Source organism: Camelus ferus, chromosome 15 (genome assembly GCF_009834535.1).
Source record: "Camelus ferus isolate YT-003-E chromosome 15, BCGSAC_Cfer_1.0, whole genome shotgun sequence".
NCBI lineage: Eukaryota > Metazoa > Chordata > Mammalia > Artiodactyla > Camelidae > Camelus > Camelus ferus.
In genome coordinates this window covers 28,284,145-28,298,942 of record NC_045710.1, presented here as the reverse complement: position 1 = coordinate 28,298,942, position 14,798 = coordinate 28,284,145, and the positions used below count along the sequence as shown (strand labels likewise).

At 38.8% G+C, this 14,798-nt stretch overlaps 1 protein-coding gene and 1 long non-coding RNA gene across 3 annotated transcripts in view; one reads left to right on the top strand and one right to left on the bottom strand.

Moving 5' to 3' along the window:
• SLC8A1 (solute carrier family 8 member A1) overlaps positions 1 to 14,798 on the top strand; it is a 394,688-nt gene that overhangs the window by 356,827 nt on the left and 23,063 nt on the right. The window lies entirely within an intron of this gene.
• Positions 503 to 14,798, bottom strand: part of LOC116668949 — a 32,152-nt gene continuing 17,856 nt past the window's right edge. Inside the window, exon 3 of the long non-coding RNA XR_004326260.1 lies at positions 503 to 2,270. This is a non-coding gene — a long non-coding RNA (uncharacterized LOC116668949). The remainder of the gene's footprint in view (positions 2,271 to 14,798) is intronic.

Here is a 14,798-nt window from a genome sequence, read left to right as displayed (position 1 = left end):
GGTGAGGTGGACATCCCCAAATGCGTCCCTGTTTCCTGCAATTTCACTGACTCTCTCTGAGCTTTATCCTCCAGACATGCATTTTCAGCTCGGCACAGATTGAGAAGGAAGTGCCAGAGCTCCAATGTGTGTGTATTAAATGGGATGATTAACATTTCACATTGGCCTACATGGAAATGAAAACTGAATGACTTTTCCCTGAGCCAAGATTTCCCCATGCTGTGGTGTCACCTCTCCCAAGAGGACCCTAAAGGCCAGGTATATTTGGTCCTTCAAATATGCTAATAAGCAGTTTCTTTGCCGCTAGGAAAAGTCAGGACTGCTGAAAATGGGCCCTCCGGTCTGTAGGTCGGCCAAGAGGCAGAGCCACCCAGGGACATGGCCAGAGGAGCAGCCCCAGGCCACCCTAATTGCTCAAATGTCTTTCCATGGAACTTTATCTTAACCTCAGGCCAGTGAGAAGCTGTCTGGGGGTAAAACGCTCCGTACTTCCCAGTGCACTTTCCCACAAATGGGTGACGTCATTAGAGTTGAAGGAAACACACAAAAGCAAAAATTTATAAGGACAGAGCAAAATGAAGGAAGGCCAGACACAGATTTCACAAGATTTGCACCATAAATGGCCCAAGAATGGCCTATTCTCCTAAACTTAAAAAACACTGGGGAGTAGACGGTATGCAGCAGGCCCAGAAGCATTTTGTACAAACCCAGGAAAGCTCCATTCAATTTTTTTTTTTTTTGGCATCCTTTATTCTCTCTGCTCAAGAGAAGAGTTCATACTCAGTCCTTTTTAAGTTTCATGGTTGGCGATTGCAATCCTGTTTTTCTCAAAGGGCAGCACTGCATGGGCACCTGGCAGTGAGCACAGGGCTGGGCGGGGACTGGGATGAGAACAACGATGTTCCTTACCAGGATGGGGACCAGGGAGCAGGGCTACTCGGCGTGTGCCATGCCTCATCCGAAACTCGGCAGTTGGAGAATTGGTGCCCCAATCCCCCGCCAGCCACCTTCACTCAGTCCTGCAAAAGTCATCTCAGAAGAGAAGGAGCTGCAAATATGCCACCCTGGTCTTCTTATGATCTCTAGGTCAGCCCAAGCAATGGACACTTGGCAGAAGCTTGCTCTATAGGGGTGTGTGTGCGTGTGTGTTTCGTGTTTGGAGGGTTGGTACCTGTGGACCTGTGTTGTGAACGTAAACGTCCTCTTCTCCCTCTCAAGGAGGACACCAAAGGGAGTGAGCATTGAGTGCAGGGGAAGTGTGTTAATCCTTTTTCCTCCGTGAGGATTAACAGAAGTGTGGGTCTCCGATGAGTGACAAGTAAATGATACACAGGGAATGACTTTAGTCTATCCCATTGCACATGTGAATTTATGGTCATGAAAATGAGAACCTCAAGGGCCACTGTTGGGGTTTTTTTTTCTTTCAAATTCAGGCCTCAGCCTGCATTTTAAAGCAACTTTATTGAGACATAATTTAGATACCATAACCTTCACCCACTTGAAGTGTAAAATTCAGTGATTTTGGGGGGTTTGGGGTTTTTTTTTTTTTTTTTTGGTAAATTTACTGTATTGTGCAGCCATTACCCTGATTCAGATCTACAGTGTCCCATCACCCCAGTAAGCTCCCTCGTGCCCACACACAGGTAATCCTCATCCCCACCTCCAGCCCCAGACACCCGCTAATGCACCTTTCTGACTCAACAGAGTTGTCTTTGCTCAGTATTTAACAAGGACCAATTTTTATTGGTGAAAACGCCACAGATTTTCTGCATGATATTAATTTACTTTAGTTTATACATAATGTTAGTGATCTACCATGGATTCTGTGAGATTGTAACATTTTATTTTATTCATCACAAAATTTCCGCAGACATTTGCAAGCTGCAAGCGTGAGATACTTTGGTCCTCTTTGGTGCGTGTGTGGATTTGTGCACCTTTTGAAACAATCCCCCTCCTCTCCCACCAGCAGGAGCCTTGGCTCATACGGTAGGAATTGCTAGGAGAGAATATCACACAGTGATATTTAGAATTAGCCTTATGAATCTTGGGGTCACATCCCCATGTTTAATGATATAAAAATAAGTAAAAATAACTAAATGACCTTCAGTCGGTTGATCACAACATGGTGCTAAGGAGGCAACTTTGAGCTGCTTATTCTCATCCGTGGCCTTCGGTGTCACCTTGTTGGCCCCTCAGATCAATTCAAATCCGTGGAAATGGTCAGGAGTAGAGACCAAGCCTTTTAGAACAGAGACAGGTGCATGATCTCCCTGCACAAAGAATGACACGTTGTCACTAAACTTAAAAAAACTGGGCTATTGAAAAAAAAAAAAAGTAACTGAATTGCCATGCCATGGGTACCTCATGAGCAACAAAACTGAATTTAAGGCCCTTTGGTATTTTTAGAAGAGAAGGCTAAGGCAATTTAAAAGGCAAGTCGTACAACGTGACTGGGAAAGAATTTCAGTATCTGTAGGGGGTAGCGCGTGTTACAGCCACGAAGTCACAGCGCTGGGCATGGATGCTTGACGCCCGCTGGAGCGCCACTGCGGTGGCTCAGCACCCGGTCCTTGCCTCCCGCCTTGTCCCAGGAAGGAAACGTAAGCTGTGTATTACTGGTTGTCCTCCAGTTTCTTCCAGAAAGGGATTTAAATCCATAAGATGCTTTATATGGTTCAGCCACATGATCTAGAAATGCCTAATCTGTTGGTGACCATATGTGATAACCTTTGTTCAGCTCAGCACCTATAAATCCAGTCTTTTGTGCACAAGGAGAAAATGGCTTATTTTAGCTCTGTTACTTACAATCAGGGAATTATGTATTGTTCCTCCTCTCCGACTCCCCCGCCCTCTGAAGCCCAGGGGGCTTTTTGGCATGGTCCTCCATAAATCTCAAGCTATTATTAGGTTAGCCCTGTAAAAACTCTGGGTTGAGATAACAAGCAGGACTGGCTGTAGTTCTTAACTAAAATAATCCCCACCGGGGTCTGCAAATGGGGTCAGCAGAGGACTAATGATCCCTGCTCATTCCTGAGTTAGTTGCAAAACAAAACCACAAATGTGCACGAGGATTGGGGGAAATGTCCTTTTCTGAAAGATTCCACAAATGGTGATACTTCAGATGGTTGAAATACGGCAAACCAACACACCCCTAAATTAACCCCCTTGTCAAAAAGGCTGGCAGTTCAGGCTGCTCAGAGGAGGGTGGCATCAGCCCAAGGCTTCTGCTATGCAGAGTGATTTTGGTCCTGAGAGTAAGAGTGAAGCCCAGTCTTCTCCAGCTTCTACACTTGAGCTGAGTATACGGTGGGATATTAGCGACAAGTAGTAATCAAAATAAAAAACTATGTTCTGACAGGTGATGCCACCGGCTACCTAAGTATCCTGAACTGAGTCCCTGAGGCAGTGCAGCACTCTTGATCATCAAACGTTCCAGTGGTCTTCCCTCTCCACCATTCACTAGACATGAAAAGATATTCGCACCCGCTTTTAAAAATTAAAAGGCAGCAAGATGATACAGTGGCAAGGCATAGGCTTCAGGGCCATTCTGCATTCGTTTTCATTCATTTCTTCTACAAATGTTTAGTGGGCACCTACTAAGTGTTTGGCCCTGTTCTACACGGTGGAGTCAGAGGGATAAAAAAGGCAGCTGCTGTTGACTCCCTTGAAGCCAGATACTTAACAAAAATATAACATTCAGATCGTGGTGAGGATGAATATTGAGAAGAAAAAAAAAACAGGATCACGGAATCGAGAGAGAGTGTGTATATGCAGGTGGGACTTTAGTAGGGTGCTGTGGCCCCCTGTACCACTAACGGGTGATGAATCACCTGATCACCTAAACCTCTGACTCTCCCCGTGCGGACTTAACCAGGCAGTTCTAGTCCGAGAAACTAGGAGAAGTGTTTTTTCCTTGGACTCCCCACTTCATACAGTGCCTCTGAATGATCTGGTGTTTCACTTCTCTCTCTGGCAGCTTGTACTCTGTCTGTTCTTACCAGACAGTACCTCGGTGCCCTGGGTGTCTCTCCCTAATGCCCTTTGTCCTCCCAATCTAAAGATTCTGGGTTAGTCACAACGTTGGAATATCCAACCACTGATCCACACCAAAGCATCACTGATTCATGATGCTGTCACGAGGGCAGAGCATTTACATTTAGCACGAAAGAGAGACTACATTTGCACAGTATCATGGTTTAAAAAGTACATTTGTCTAATTATTTCTTTGATATCCACAGCAGGTCTGGTACAGTTTGGCAATCTGGATGTGTTAGGTTCAGAGCATGGGGTAATATCTGGCAAGAACAGGATGTGATCAAGGATCCTAGACGTGAGCTTACAGCAGGAAGGCCTGGGCACCAGGCGTCAGAGAATGCGGATTCTAATCCCACCTCCTGCACTCACGTTCCACCCACCCTTCAGAGCTTTAGTTTCCTCCCCTGAAAAACTGGCGCTGATGGTCCTGTTCCCAGCCACCCCGACACCTCAGAACTGTCAGGAAGAGCAAAGAGTGTAACACCAGTGGCAGTGCTCTAGAAACTGTAAGATGCTGTAAAAGTAAGAGCTGATTATCAAAGATATTTATCAAATACTAAGAGCTGTCCTAGGTGCCTGGGAGAGAGCCAAGGAAAAACTTGACATTAGAGCTCAGCCTCATCACGTAGTCTCAGCAGCTTGGATGCAGCCCTACCCCTTACTCTCTGATCTTCGCATTAGAAACTATATCTCTAGTAACGTCCAAATGATGGGCATGCCATCCCTTCCCAGGCATCTCAAGGCACGAGTCTCTTATCAAGCTTGTAAAAAGTAGTTGTAAGGTCGAGTGAATATGCAAAGCAGTTCTGCGAGTCAAAGTCAATAAAATATACTGTTGGTAAATAAGTTGCTGTAACACAAAATACAAAATTAAGAGAGGATTTTGGTCTTGCTCTGTAGACCTGCCTTGCTGGACAGGCATGGCTGGCAGGAAACCAAGACACACACATTTCTTCCCCTCACAGCCAGCCCTGGGAAAACTTCTACAGTGCGTTTGTTTGTTTTCTTAGGATTCTTGTTCCGCTTTATGGCCTCTCCTTCCTGACTCTGGACTCTAGGAAATATTTTCTTCATCTCTTCCACCCCCTCCTCACCCTTTGAAATGCACTTACTTGGTGTGTAGCATGTATGTATGATGCCTTCCACCTAAGGACCTGACTACCATCCCCTGACAACTGGAAGGACCAGAAAAGGCTGAAAATCAACCCTCTCTTCCCAGACAGGCCCTATTATTTAAATGAGACTATGTTTTAATGTATATTTAGGAGCCTTTTAATAACATAAATAATACATTCTTCATAAATATAATAGGAAATATTAATAAGTAAAAAAGGAACCATACAATCCCAACATCCATTTGCAATCTTGTATCTGTCTTTCATATTTTATTTGTATATTTATTTTAGTATGTTACATTTATTTTTCTTTGTCATTTTAGAGTTTCCAAACAAAGAGGTGCTCAAGTATCTGAAATTTGCTTTCTGCACACAGGGAAATTATTTTATCCTCCATACTGTGCCCTTCTTTTTTTCTGTTTATTTTTTTAATTTTTATTTTATTTTTTAAATTAAAGTACAGTGAGTTACAATGTGTCAATTTCTGGTGTACAGCACAATGTGCCAGTCGTGCATATATATACATTCATTTTCATATTTTTCATTAAAGGTTATTACAAGATACTGAACATAGTTCCCTGTGCTATATAAAAGAAACTTTTTAAACCTATTTAAATATATAGTAGCTAACATTCATAAATCTCAAACTCCGAATTTATCCCTTCCCACCCTCTTTCCCTGGTACCCATAAGATTGTTTACTCTGAATCTGTTCCTATTTTGTAGATGAGTTCATAGTGTCCTTTTTTTTCTTTTCTTTTTTTTTTTTAAGATTCCACATATGAGTGATATTATATGGTATTTTTCTTTCTCTTTCTGGCTTATTTCGCTTAGAATGACGATACCTAGGTCCATCCATGTTGCTACAAATGGCATTATGTTACTCTTTATGACTGAATAGTATTCCATTGTATAAATATACCACATCTTCTTTATCCAGTCATCTGTCGATGGACATTGTCTTGGCTATTGTATATAGTGCTGCTATGAACATTGGGATGCATGTATCTTTTCAAATTAGAGTTCCCTATGGATATATACCCAGAAGTAGGATTGCGGGATCATATGGTAGGTCTATTTTTAATGTTTTGAGGAATCTCTATACTGTTTTCCATAATGACTGCACCTAACTGCATTTCTACCAACAGTGTAGGAAGGTTCCCTTTTCTCCACACCCTCTTCAGCATTTATTGTTCATAGACTTTTGAATGATGGCCATTCTGACTGGTGTGAGGTGATAACCTCATGGTAGTTTCAATTTGCATTTCTCTAATAATTAGTGATACTGAGCATTTTTTTCATGTGCCTATTGGCCATCTGTATGTCTTCACTGGAGAATTGCTTGTTTAGGGCTTCTGCCCATTTTTGGATTGGGTTGTTTGGTTTTTTGTTCATAAGCTGTATAAGCTATTTATATATTCTGGAAAGTAAGTCTTTGTCAGTCACATTATTTGCAAATATTTTCTCCCATTCCATTGTCATTTTGTTTTGCTTATGGTTTCCTTTGCTGTGAAAAAGCTTATAAGTTTAATTAGGTCCCATTTGTTTATTTTTGCTCTTATTTCTATTGCTGAGGTAGACTGCCCTAGGAGAAAATTGCTAAGATTTGTATCAGAGAATGTTTTCCTTATGTTTTCTTCTAGGAGATTTATTGTGTCTTGTCTTATATTTAAGTCTTTAAGCCATTTTGAGTTTATTTTTGTGTATGGAGTGAAGCTGTGTTCTAACTTCACTGATTTACATGCTGCTATCCAGCTTTCCCAACACCACTTGCTGAAGAGACTGTCTTTTCTCCATTGTATATTCTTGCCTCCTTTGTCAAAGATTAATTGACCATAGGTCTGTGGGTTTATTCTGGGTCTTTTGTGAGTCCATATAAATTTTAGGATTGTTTGGTCTAGTTCTGTGAAAAATGCCCTGGATAATTTGATAGGGATTATATTAAATCTGTAGATTGCCTTGGGCAGTATGGCCATTTTAATGATACTGATTCTTCCAATCCAAAAGCATGGGATACCTTTCCATTTCTTTAAGTCATCTTTAATTTCCTTAATTAAATTTTTGTAGTTCTCCATGTATAAGTCTTTCACCTCCTTGGTCAGATTTATTCCTGAGTATATTGTTTTGGATGTGATTTTAAAGGGGATTGTTTCTTTACTTCCTTTTCCTGCCAATTCATTGTTAGTGTAAAGAAATGCAACTGATATTTGTATGTTAACCTTGTATCCTGCTACCTTACCAAATTCTTTTATTAGCTCTAGTAATTTTTGTGTGGGGCTTTTAGGATTTTCTGTATATAATATCATGTCATCTGCATATAGTGACAATTTTACCTCTTCTCTTCCAATTTGGATCCCTTTTATCTCTTTTTATTGTCTGATGCTATGCCTTGGACATCTGAGACTGTGTTGAATAGAGGTGGTGAGAGTGGGCATCCTTGTCTTATTCCAGATTTTAAGTTTTTCACCGTTGAATATTATGCTGGCTGTGGGTTTGTCATAAATAGCTTTTATTATGTTGAGATATGTTCCCTCTATACCCACTTTGGTAAGAAGTTTTATCATAAATGGGTGTTGAACTTTATCAAATGCTTTTTCTGCATCTGTTGAGATGATCATGTGTTTTTGTCCTTTCTTTTGTGGATGTGGTGTGTCACATTGATTGATTTGCATATGTTGAACCATCCTTGTGTCCCTGGGATGAATCCTACTGGTCATGGTGTATGATCCTTTTTATGTGCTGTTGCATTCTGTTTGCTAATATTTTCTTGAGGATTATCAGTATCAGTGATATTGGCCTGTAATTTTTTCTGGTAGTGTCTTTGTCTGGTTTTGGTATCAGGGTGATGGTGGCTTCATAGAATGAGTTTGGAAGTACTCCCTCCTTTTCAGTTTTTCGGAAGAGTTTGAGAAGGACCAGCATGAGTTAGTTCTTCTTTGTGTGTTCAGTAAAATTCCCCAGTGAAGCCATCTGGTCCTGGACTTTTGTTTGCAGGGAGGTTTTTTATTGCTAATTCTATTTCATTTCTAGGATCGGTCTGTTCAAGTGGTCTGTTTTTCTTAATTCAGTCTTGGTGGACTGTATGTTTCCAGAAACCTGTCCATTTCTTCTAGGTTGTCCAATTTGTTTCCTTATAGTCATTCATAGTATTCTCTTAAAGGTTTGTATTTTTTTTTTAATATTTCTGTGGTATTGGTTGTACTTTCTCCATTTTCCTTTCTTATTTTGTTTGTGTCCTTTCTTTTCTTCTTAGCCTGGCCAGAGGTTTGTCAATTTTGTTTACTATTTCAAAAAAACCAGCTCTTGGTTTGATTGATTGTTTTTCTATTATTTTGTATCTCTAGCTTATTTATCTCTTCCCTGACCTTTATTATTTCCTTCCTTCTGCTGACTTTAGGTTTTGTTTGTGTTTCTTTAATTCTTTTAGGTTATAGGTTAGGTTTTTTACTTGAGATCATTCTTCGTTTTTGGCCTGTGTCGCTATGAACGTCCTTTATAGGACTGCTTTTGCTGCATCCCATAGATTTTGTGTGGTTGTGTTTTCATTGTCATTTGTCTCAGTGTTTTTAATTTCTTCTCTTTCATCATTGACCCATTGGTTTTTTAGTAGCATGTGGTTTAATCTCCATGCTGTCGTTTTATTCTCATTTGTTTTTCTGTGGTTAATTTCTAGTTCCATGCCATTGTGGTCAGAAAAGATGCTTGAAATAATTTCTGTCCTCTTAAATTTGTTGAGGCTTCTTTTGTGCCTGAGTACATAATCTATCCTAGATAATGTTCCATGCACACTTGAAAAGAATGTATATTCTGTTTTGGGGGGCTATATTGTCCTAAAAATATCAATCAAGTCTAACTGTTACTGTGTCATTTAGTTTCTCCATTGCCTTACTGATTTTCTGCCTGGAAGATCTGCATATATGTTAATGAGTGTAATATCCTCATCTTGTATTGCTCCTTTAATCATTATATAATGTCCTTTATCTTTCTTTATGGCCTTTGTTTTAAAGTCTATTTTGTCTGAAATTAGCATTGCTACTCCTGCTTTCTTGTCATTTCTATTTGCATGAAATATCTTTTTCCATCCTCTCACTTTCAGTCTGTGTGTGTCCTGGCTCCCTAAAGTGGGTTTCTTGTATGCAGCATAATGTAGATTCTTGCTTTATTATCCAAGCTGCCACTCTATGTCTTTTGATTGGAGCATGTTAGTCCATTGACATTTATGGTAATTATTGATAGATGTGTGTTTATTGTCGTTTTGAACTTAGTTTTACAGTTGATTTGGTATTTCCTCTTTGTTCTTTTTTCTTTTTGTGGTTTGACAGTTTTCTTCTGCATTATCTTGGTTTCTTTCTGGGTTTTGTGACTATTGTATGCTTTGGACTTGTGGTTACCCTGTTTTTCAAGTGTATTAACCCATTAGTATATCTGTTTGCTTTAAATTGATAGTCATAAACTCACATACATCCTAAAATGAATGAAAAAAAGAAAAAAAATTGTATTTTTTTGCTCCCTTCTCCCATCTTTAATGATTTTGATGTTCTCTTTCACATCTACATGTTTATTCTGTTCCAACTCGTTATAGTTAGCGCCTTTCCAATTATGGTGTTCTCCTTTCTATAGCATCCTGCTTCTTTACTATTTAGAGTAAGCCTTTCACTATTTCTTTTAGCATTGGTTTAGTATTGCTGAATTCTTTGAGTTTTTGCTTGTCCCTCTGTGAAATTCTTTCTTTCTCCTTCTATTCTAAAGGATAGCCTTGCTGGATAAAGTATCCTAGGTTGCAGCTTTTTCTCATTCAGAACTTTGAATTTATCTTGCCACTCCCTTCTGGCCTGTAGTTATTGTGCAGAGAAATTAGCTGAAAGCCTTATGGGGGTTGCCTTGTAACTAAATCTTTGTTTTTCTCTTGATGCCTTTAGAATCATTTCTTTATCTTTAACCTTGGCCATCATAATTCTAATATGTCTTGGTGGAGGTCTGTTTGGTTCTTCTTGTTGGGGACCCTCTTTTCTTCCTGTACTTGGATATCTGATTGCTTCTTTAGGTTTGGGAATTTTCAGTCATGATTTCTTCAAATACCTTTTCAGTCTCCTTTGTTCATTCTTCTTCTGGGACCCCTATTATGCATACTATTGGCACACTTTATATTATCCCATGTATCCCTTATATTGTTTTCATTGGTTTCTACTTGCTTTTCTGTCTGCTGTTCTGATTGGGTGACTTCTGTTAACCTGTATTCTAAGTCATATATTTGTTCCTCTACATTGTCTGGTCTGCTTTTAACTGCCTTTAGCTCAGCTCTTATCTCAGCCATTGAGTTTTCTATTTTTTTTTTTTTTTCAGTTTTCATGAGTACTTTATATTTTGAGAAATTATGTATATGTTCATAATTTATATTAACATTTACAACTTGTTTTATCATTTATTTTTTTCCATTTCTCTGTTTTTGTGGCTGTGATTAACATTTAATAAAAAGCACAGTTGTTAATTTTAAAGTCTGATTAGTCTGACAACTGTATACACCCAGTAACCACAACCTTAATTAAGATATACAGCATTTCTGCAACAACAGTGGTCCCTTCTCTTTTTTCTCAGTTACTGCCTTGCACCTAGAGAAAAATCACTGTCTGGCTTTCATTATCATATATTAATCTTGTCTGTTTTCAAATTTTGTACAAATGGAATTATATAATATGTACTCTTTGTATCTAGCTTCTTTAATACTGCATGTTTTTGAGATTCATCTGTTATTGTGTATGTCAATAGTTGATCTTATTACTAAGTAGCAATTAATTTCTATGATAACTAATGATTTTGCCCATCTTTTTATGCATTTATTGACATTCATTTATTTTCTGTGTTTCTATTCATTGACATTCATTTATTTTCTGTTATTGACATTCATTTATTTTCTATGTTTTCTATGTTCTATGACATTCATTTATTTTCTATGTTTTCTATGTTGGAGTATTAATACAAAAATATTCCCCATTTCTTTATTGGTCTGAGTGGCTTCTTATTGAATTGTCAGCATTCTTTATATGTTTTCGATATAAGTTCTATATCAGATATGTGTTTTGGAAATACTTTCATAGTCTGTGGCTTATCTTTATTTTCTCAAGAATTGTTTAAAACAGGCTTAAAACAACAAAGATGAATTATTTCTCAATTCTGTGGTTTAGAAATCCTGGTGATTTTCCTGCTTGTCTTGCCTAGGATCACTTAAATGGCTTAACTGGAAATGGAAGACCCAAAATAACCTACTCACTTGTCTAGAAGTGGGTGCTGTCTATCATTGTGCATGCCACAAGGAGGCCGCTCGTCTTCTAGTAAACTAGTTTGAACATCTGCACAAATTGGAGGCCTTAAGATTCCAAGAGAGTGAAAGCAGAAGGTGTGATGCTTCTTAAGTCCTAGTATCAGAAGAAATGTCACATTAGTTGTGTGGCATTCCATATTTAGTCCCTTTATTATTCTTTATTCACTCCTGATATTTCAGGTTTCCTTCTGGTGTCATTTCCCTTTTGCCTGAAGAACTTCCTTTGGCAATTTTTAAGATCAGGTCTACTGGCAACAAAAATCTCTTCATTTTCATTCATCTGAGAATGTCTTGATTTCACCTTTATTCTGGAAGGACAGCTTTGTTGGATGTAGAAATCTGGAGTAATAGTTTTTTCTTTTCACTGCTTTAAAAACGTGACACTTCCTTCTAGGTTCCATTGTTTCAATTGAAATATCTACTGTTCTTCCTTATAAGTAGTTCATCTTTTCTCTTTTACTACTTTTGAGAGTTTTCCTTTATCTTTAGTTCTCAGAAGTTTGTTTCTGTTGTGTCTTGGTATGAATTTCTGTTTGGGGTTCACTTAGCTTTTTGTATTTACAAATTTATATCTTTTGCCAATGTGGGATGTTTTTAGCCATTATTTCTTTGAAAACTATTCCATGACCACATTTTTCTCTTCTCCTTTGGGACTCTGCTGATACAAATGTTAGATGTTTTATTATTTTCCTACAGGTCCCTGTGAATCTGTTAATTTCTTTTCAGTCTATTTTCTCTCTTTTGTTCAGATTGGGTTATTTTTACTGTTCTGTCTTCAAGTTCAGATATTTGCCCTGTGAGAGTAATTCTGAATGCTGCTCATTGGCCTCTCTAGTGACTTTTATATTGGTTAATGTATTTTTCACTTCTCTAATTTCTATTTGGTTTTTTATATCCTCCATTTCTTTGCTTAGATTTCCTATGATAGATTAGAAAATCACTATTTGTATTAATTGATTCAGGAAAGATCATCAGGAGATGCTAAAATTAATGGATAATGCCTGAAGAAACAGGGTTTATACATAGTCTCAAAGTTTTGCCCCATAAAATGGTTATTACTTATTAATTGATAAATTAGAAATATCAGTTAATTTTAAACTGGAGCAACTTGGCTTACATCATTTTAGTCAAATGATAAAAGTTAACATAATCATTAATAATAAATGAATATCATGGGTGTTTTTTATGTTACACTGAAAAGACCACAGGTTCACTTCTCTAGCTAGTATTCTGGCCAGAAGTGCATATGCTTAATCTAATCATACAAAAATAGAAAATGAACCTAAATCGAGCGAAATTATATGAGATAGCTGACCAGAACTCTGAAAATGTTAAGATCATAAGAGATAATGAAGTATTGAGGAATGGTTCCAAATTAAAGGTAACTAAGACACATGACAAGTAGATCAATATATGATCCTGAATTAGATCCTGGACTAGAAATGAAAGGGAGAAAAGAGGAGTTCTTTTTTGTTTTATGTGCTGGGCTTATTTGTTTTGTTTTTGGTATAAAGAACATTGTTGGGACAACGGGAAATTTTGAGTGGGTCTGTGGATTAGATGGTGGTGTTGTATGAATACTAATAATGTCTTGATTTTAATGGCTGTGTTGTAATAGTCGAGTGTTTTAGTCTACTAGGACTGTTACAACAAAATATTACAGACTGGGTGCCTTGAGCAACAGGAATTTATTTTCTCATAGTTCTAGAGGTCAGAAGTCCAAGATTAAGTTGCCAGCCAGGTTGATTTCTGGTAAGACTTCTCTTCCTGTTTTGTAGGTATCCACCTTCTTATAGTGTCCTGAACAAGGCCTTTCCTTAATGAGCATGGACACTCTTGTTATCTCTTCCTCCTCTTGTAAAGGAATCAGTCCTATTGGACTGGGGTCCCACCTGTTTGACCTCATTTAATCTTAATCACCTTCTTAAATGGCTGTGTTATCAAATGCAGTCGCACTGTGGATTCGGGATTCAACACACAGATTTGAGGGAAACCATTAAATCCATTAAAAGTGTCCTTGGTTTTAGGAAATACATACTAAAATATGAGTAATGAGACAGCATGTTTGCTATATAGTTTAGGAAAAAACTGGAGAGAATATTAAAATAAAAAGTGATAGAATGATAACAATTGGAGAACCCAGGTGAATCGTATATACTTCTTTGTACAACACTTGCAACTTTACTGGAAGGTTTAAATTATTTAAAAGTAAAAAAGTAAGGGAAAATGACACCTATATTTCTCTCCACCCATTGCTTGTACCAAAACTGATCCAGTGCATCCAGATGCCCAGTCTTTTAGCTTTATCTTCATACCCAAGCCATGAGCTTACGGAAGACAAGCAAGCCTCAGTCTTACCATTTTACCCCAGATTGTGGAACAAAGAGTATAAATCAAAGAGAATGGATTTAGTCGTTGAATTCTTCCCTTCTGATTGGGTGACTTCTGTTACCCTGCCTTCTAAGTCACTTACTCGTTCCTCTTCGTTGTCTAGTCTGCTTTTGACTGCTTTTAGCTTGGCTCTATCTCAGCCATTGAGTTTTCTGTTTTTAATTGGCTCCTCTTTATAGTTTCAGTTTCCTTTGTGAAGTAGTCTCTGTCCTTATTCAGTCTCTTTTGGTTCCTTCAGTGCTTTGATCACTCCCTTTTTGAAGTCAGGATCTAGTAGACTAGGCGAGGTCTATTTCAATGATTGTTCTTTCAGGGGATTTCTCTTGTTCTTTTAATTGAGTAGTTCCTCTGCTTCATTTTACTTATATCTCTCTGGCACTATGGATTATAGAGTATCAGTTGTCTACTGTGGTCTTGAAGGGACTTTTTTTTTTTAAAAAAAAGGATGTGTTCCTGTGTAGACTGTGTGCCCCTAATAATTTTGTCATGAGGTCTCTTTTCAGTATGGATGGTTGCCACATCTTTTTTCTGTGTTGTTGGCTGTTATCCCTTTGATTGGGGTTGTGGCTGGTGCTGTGGTGACCATATCCTGCCCGGGTTGTTGAGCAGGGCCTCTTTTTGTTCTGTGGTTGTCACAGCCCTGACGGGTCGGGTCTGTTCCCCTCTTGTTGGAATGGAGGCTCCCAGACCCGTTTCTGAGCTGCAGTAGGTGGGGTTGGAGAGCTTTAAGTGCTCTTTGTTGACTCTGCCCTTGTCCCCGCTTTAGCTGGAGGAATGTCAGTGCTCTGGTGTCCTCCAGGTTCTCTGCCCTCAGGGCTACCAGTGCAGTCCTGCCGACTTCTGAGCCGCACACCTGGATCATGGTGCGCTGTCAGGTCGGCGCAGGCCCCAGTGCCAAACGCTGCTCCAGCACTCGCCCCGCCACCTGCACCTGCTCGT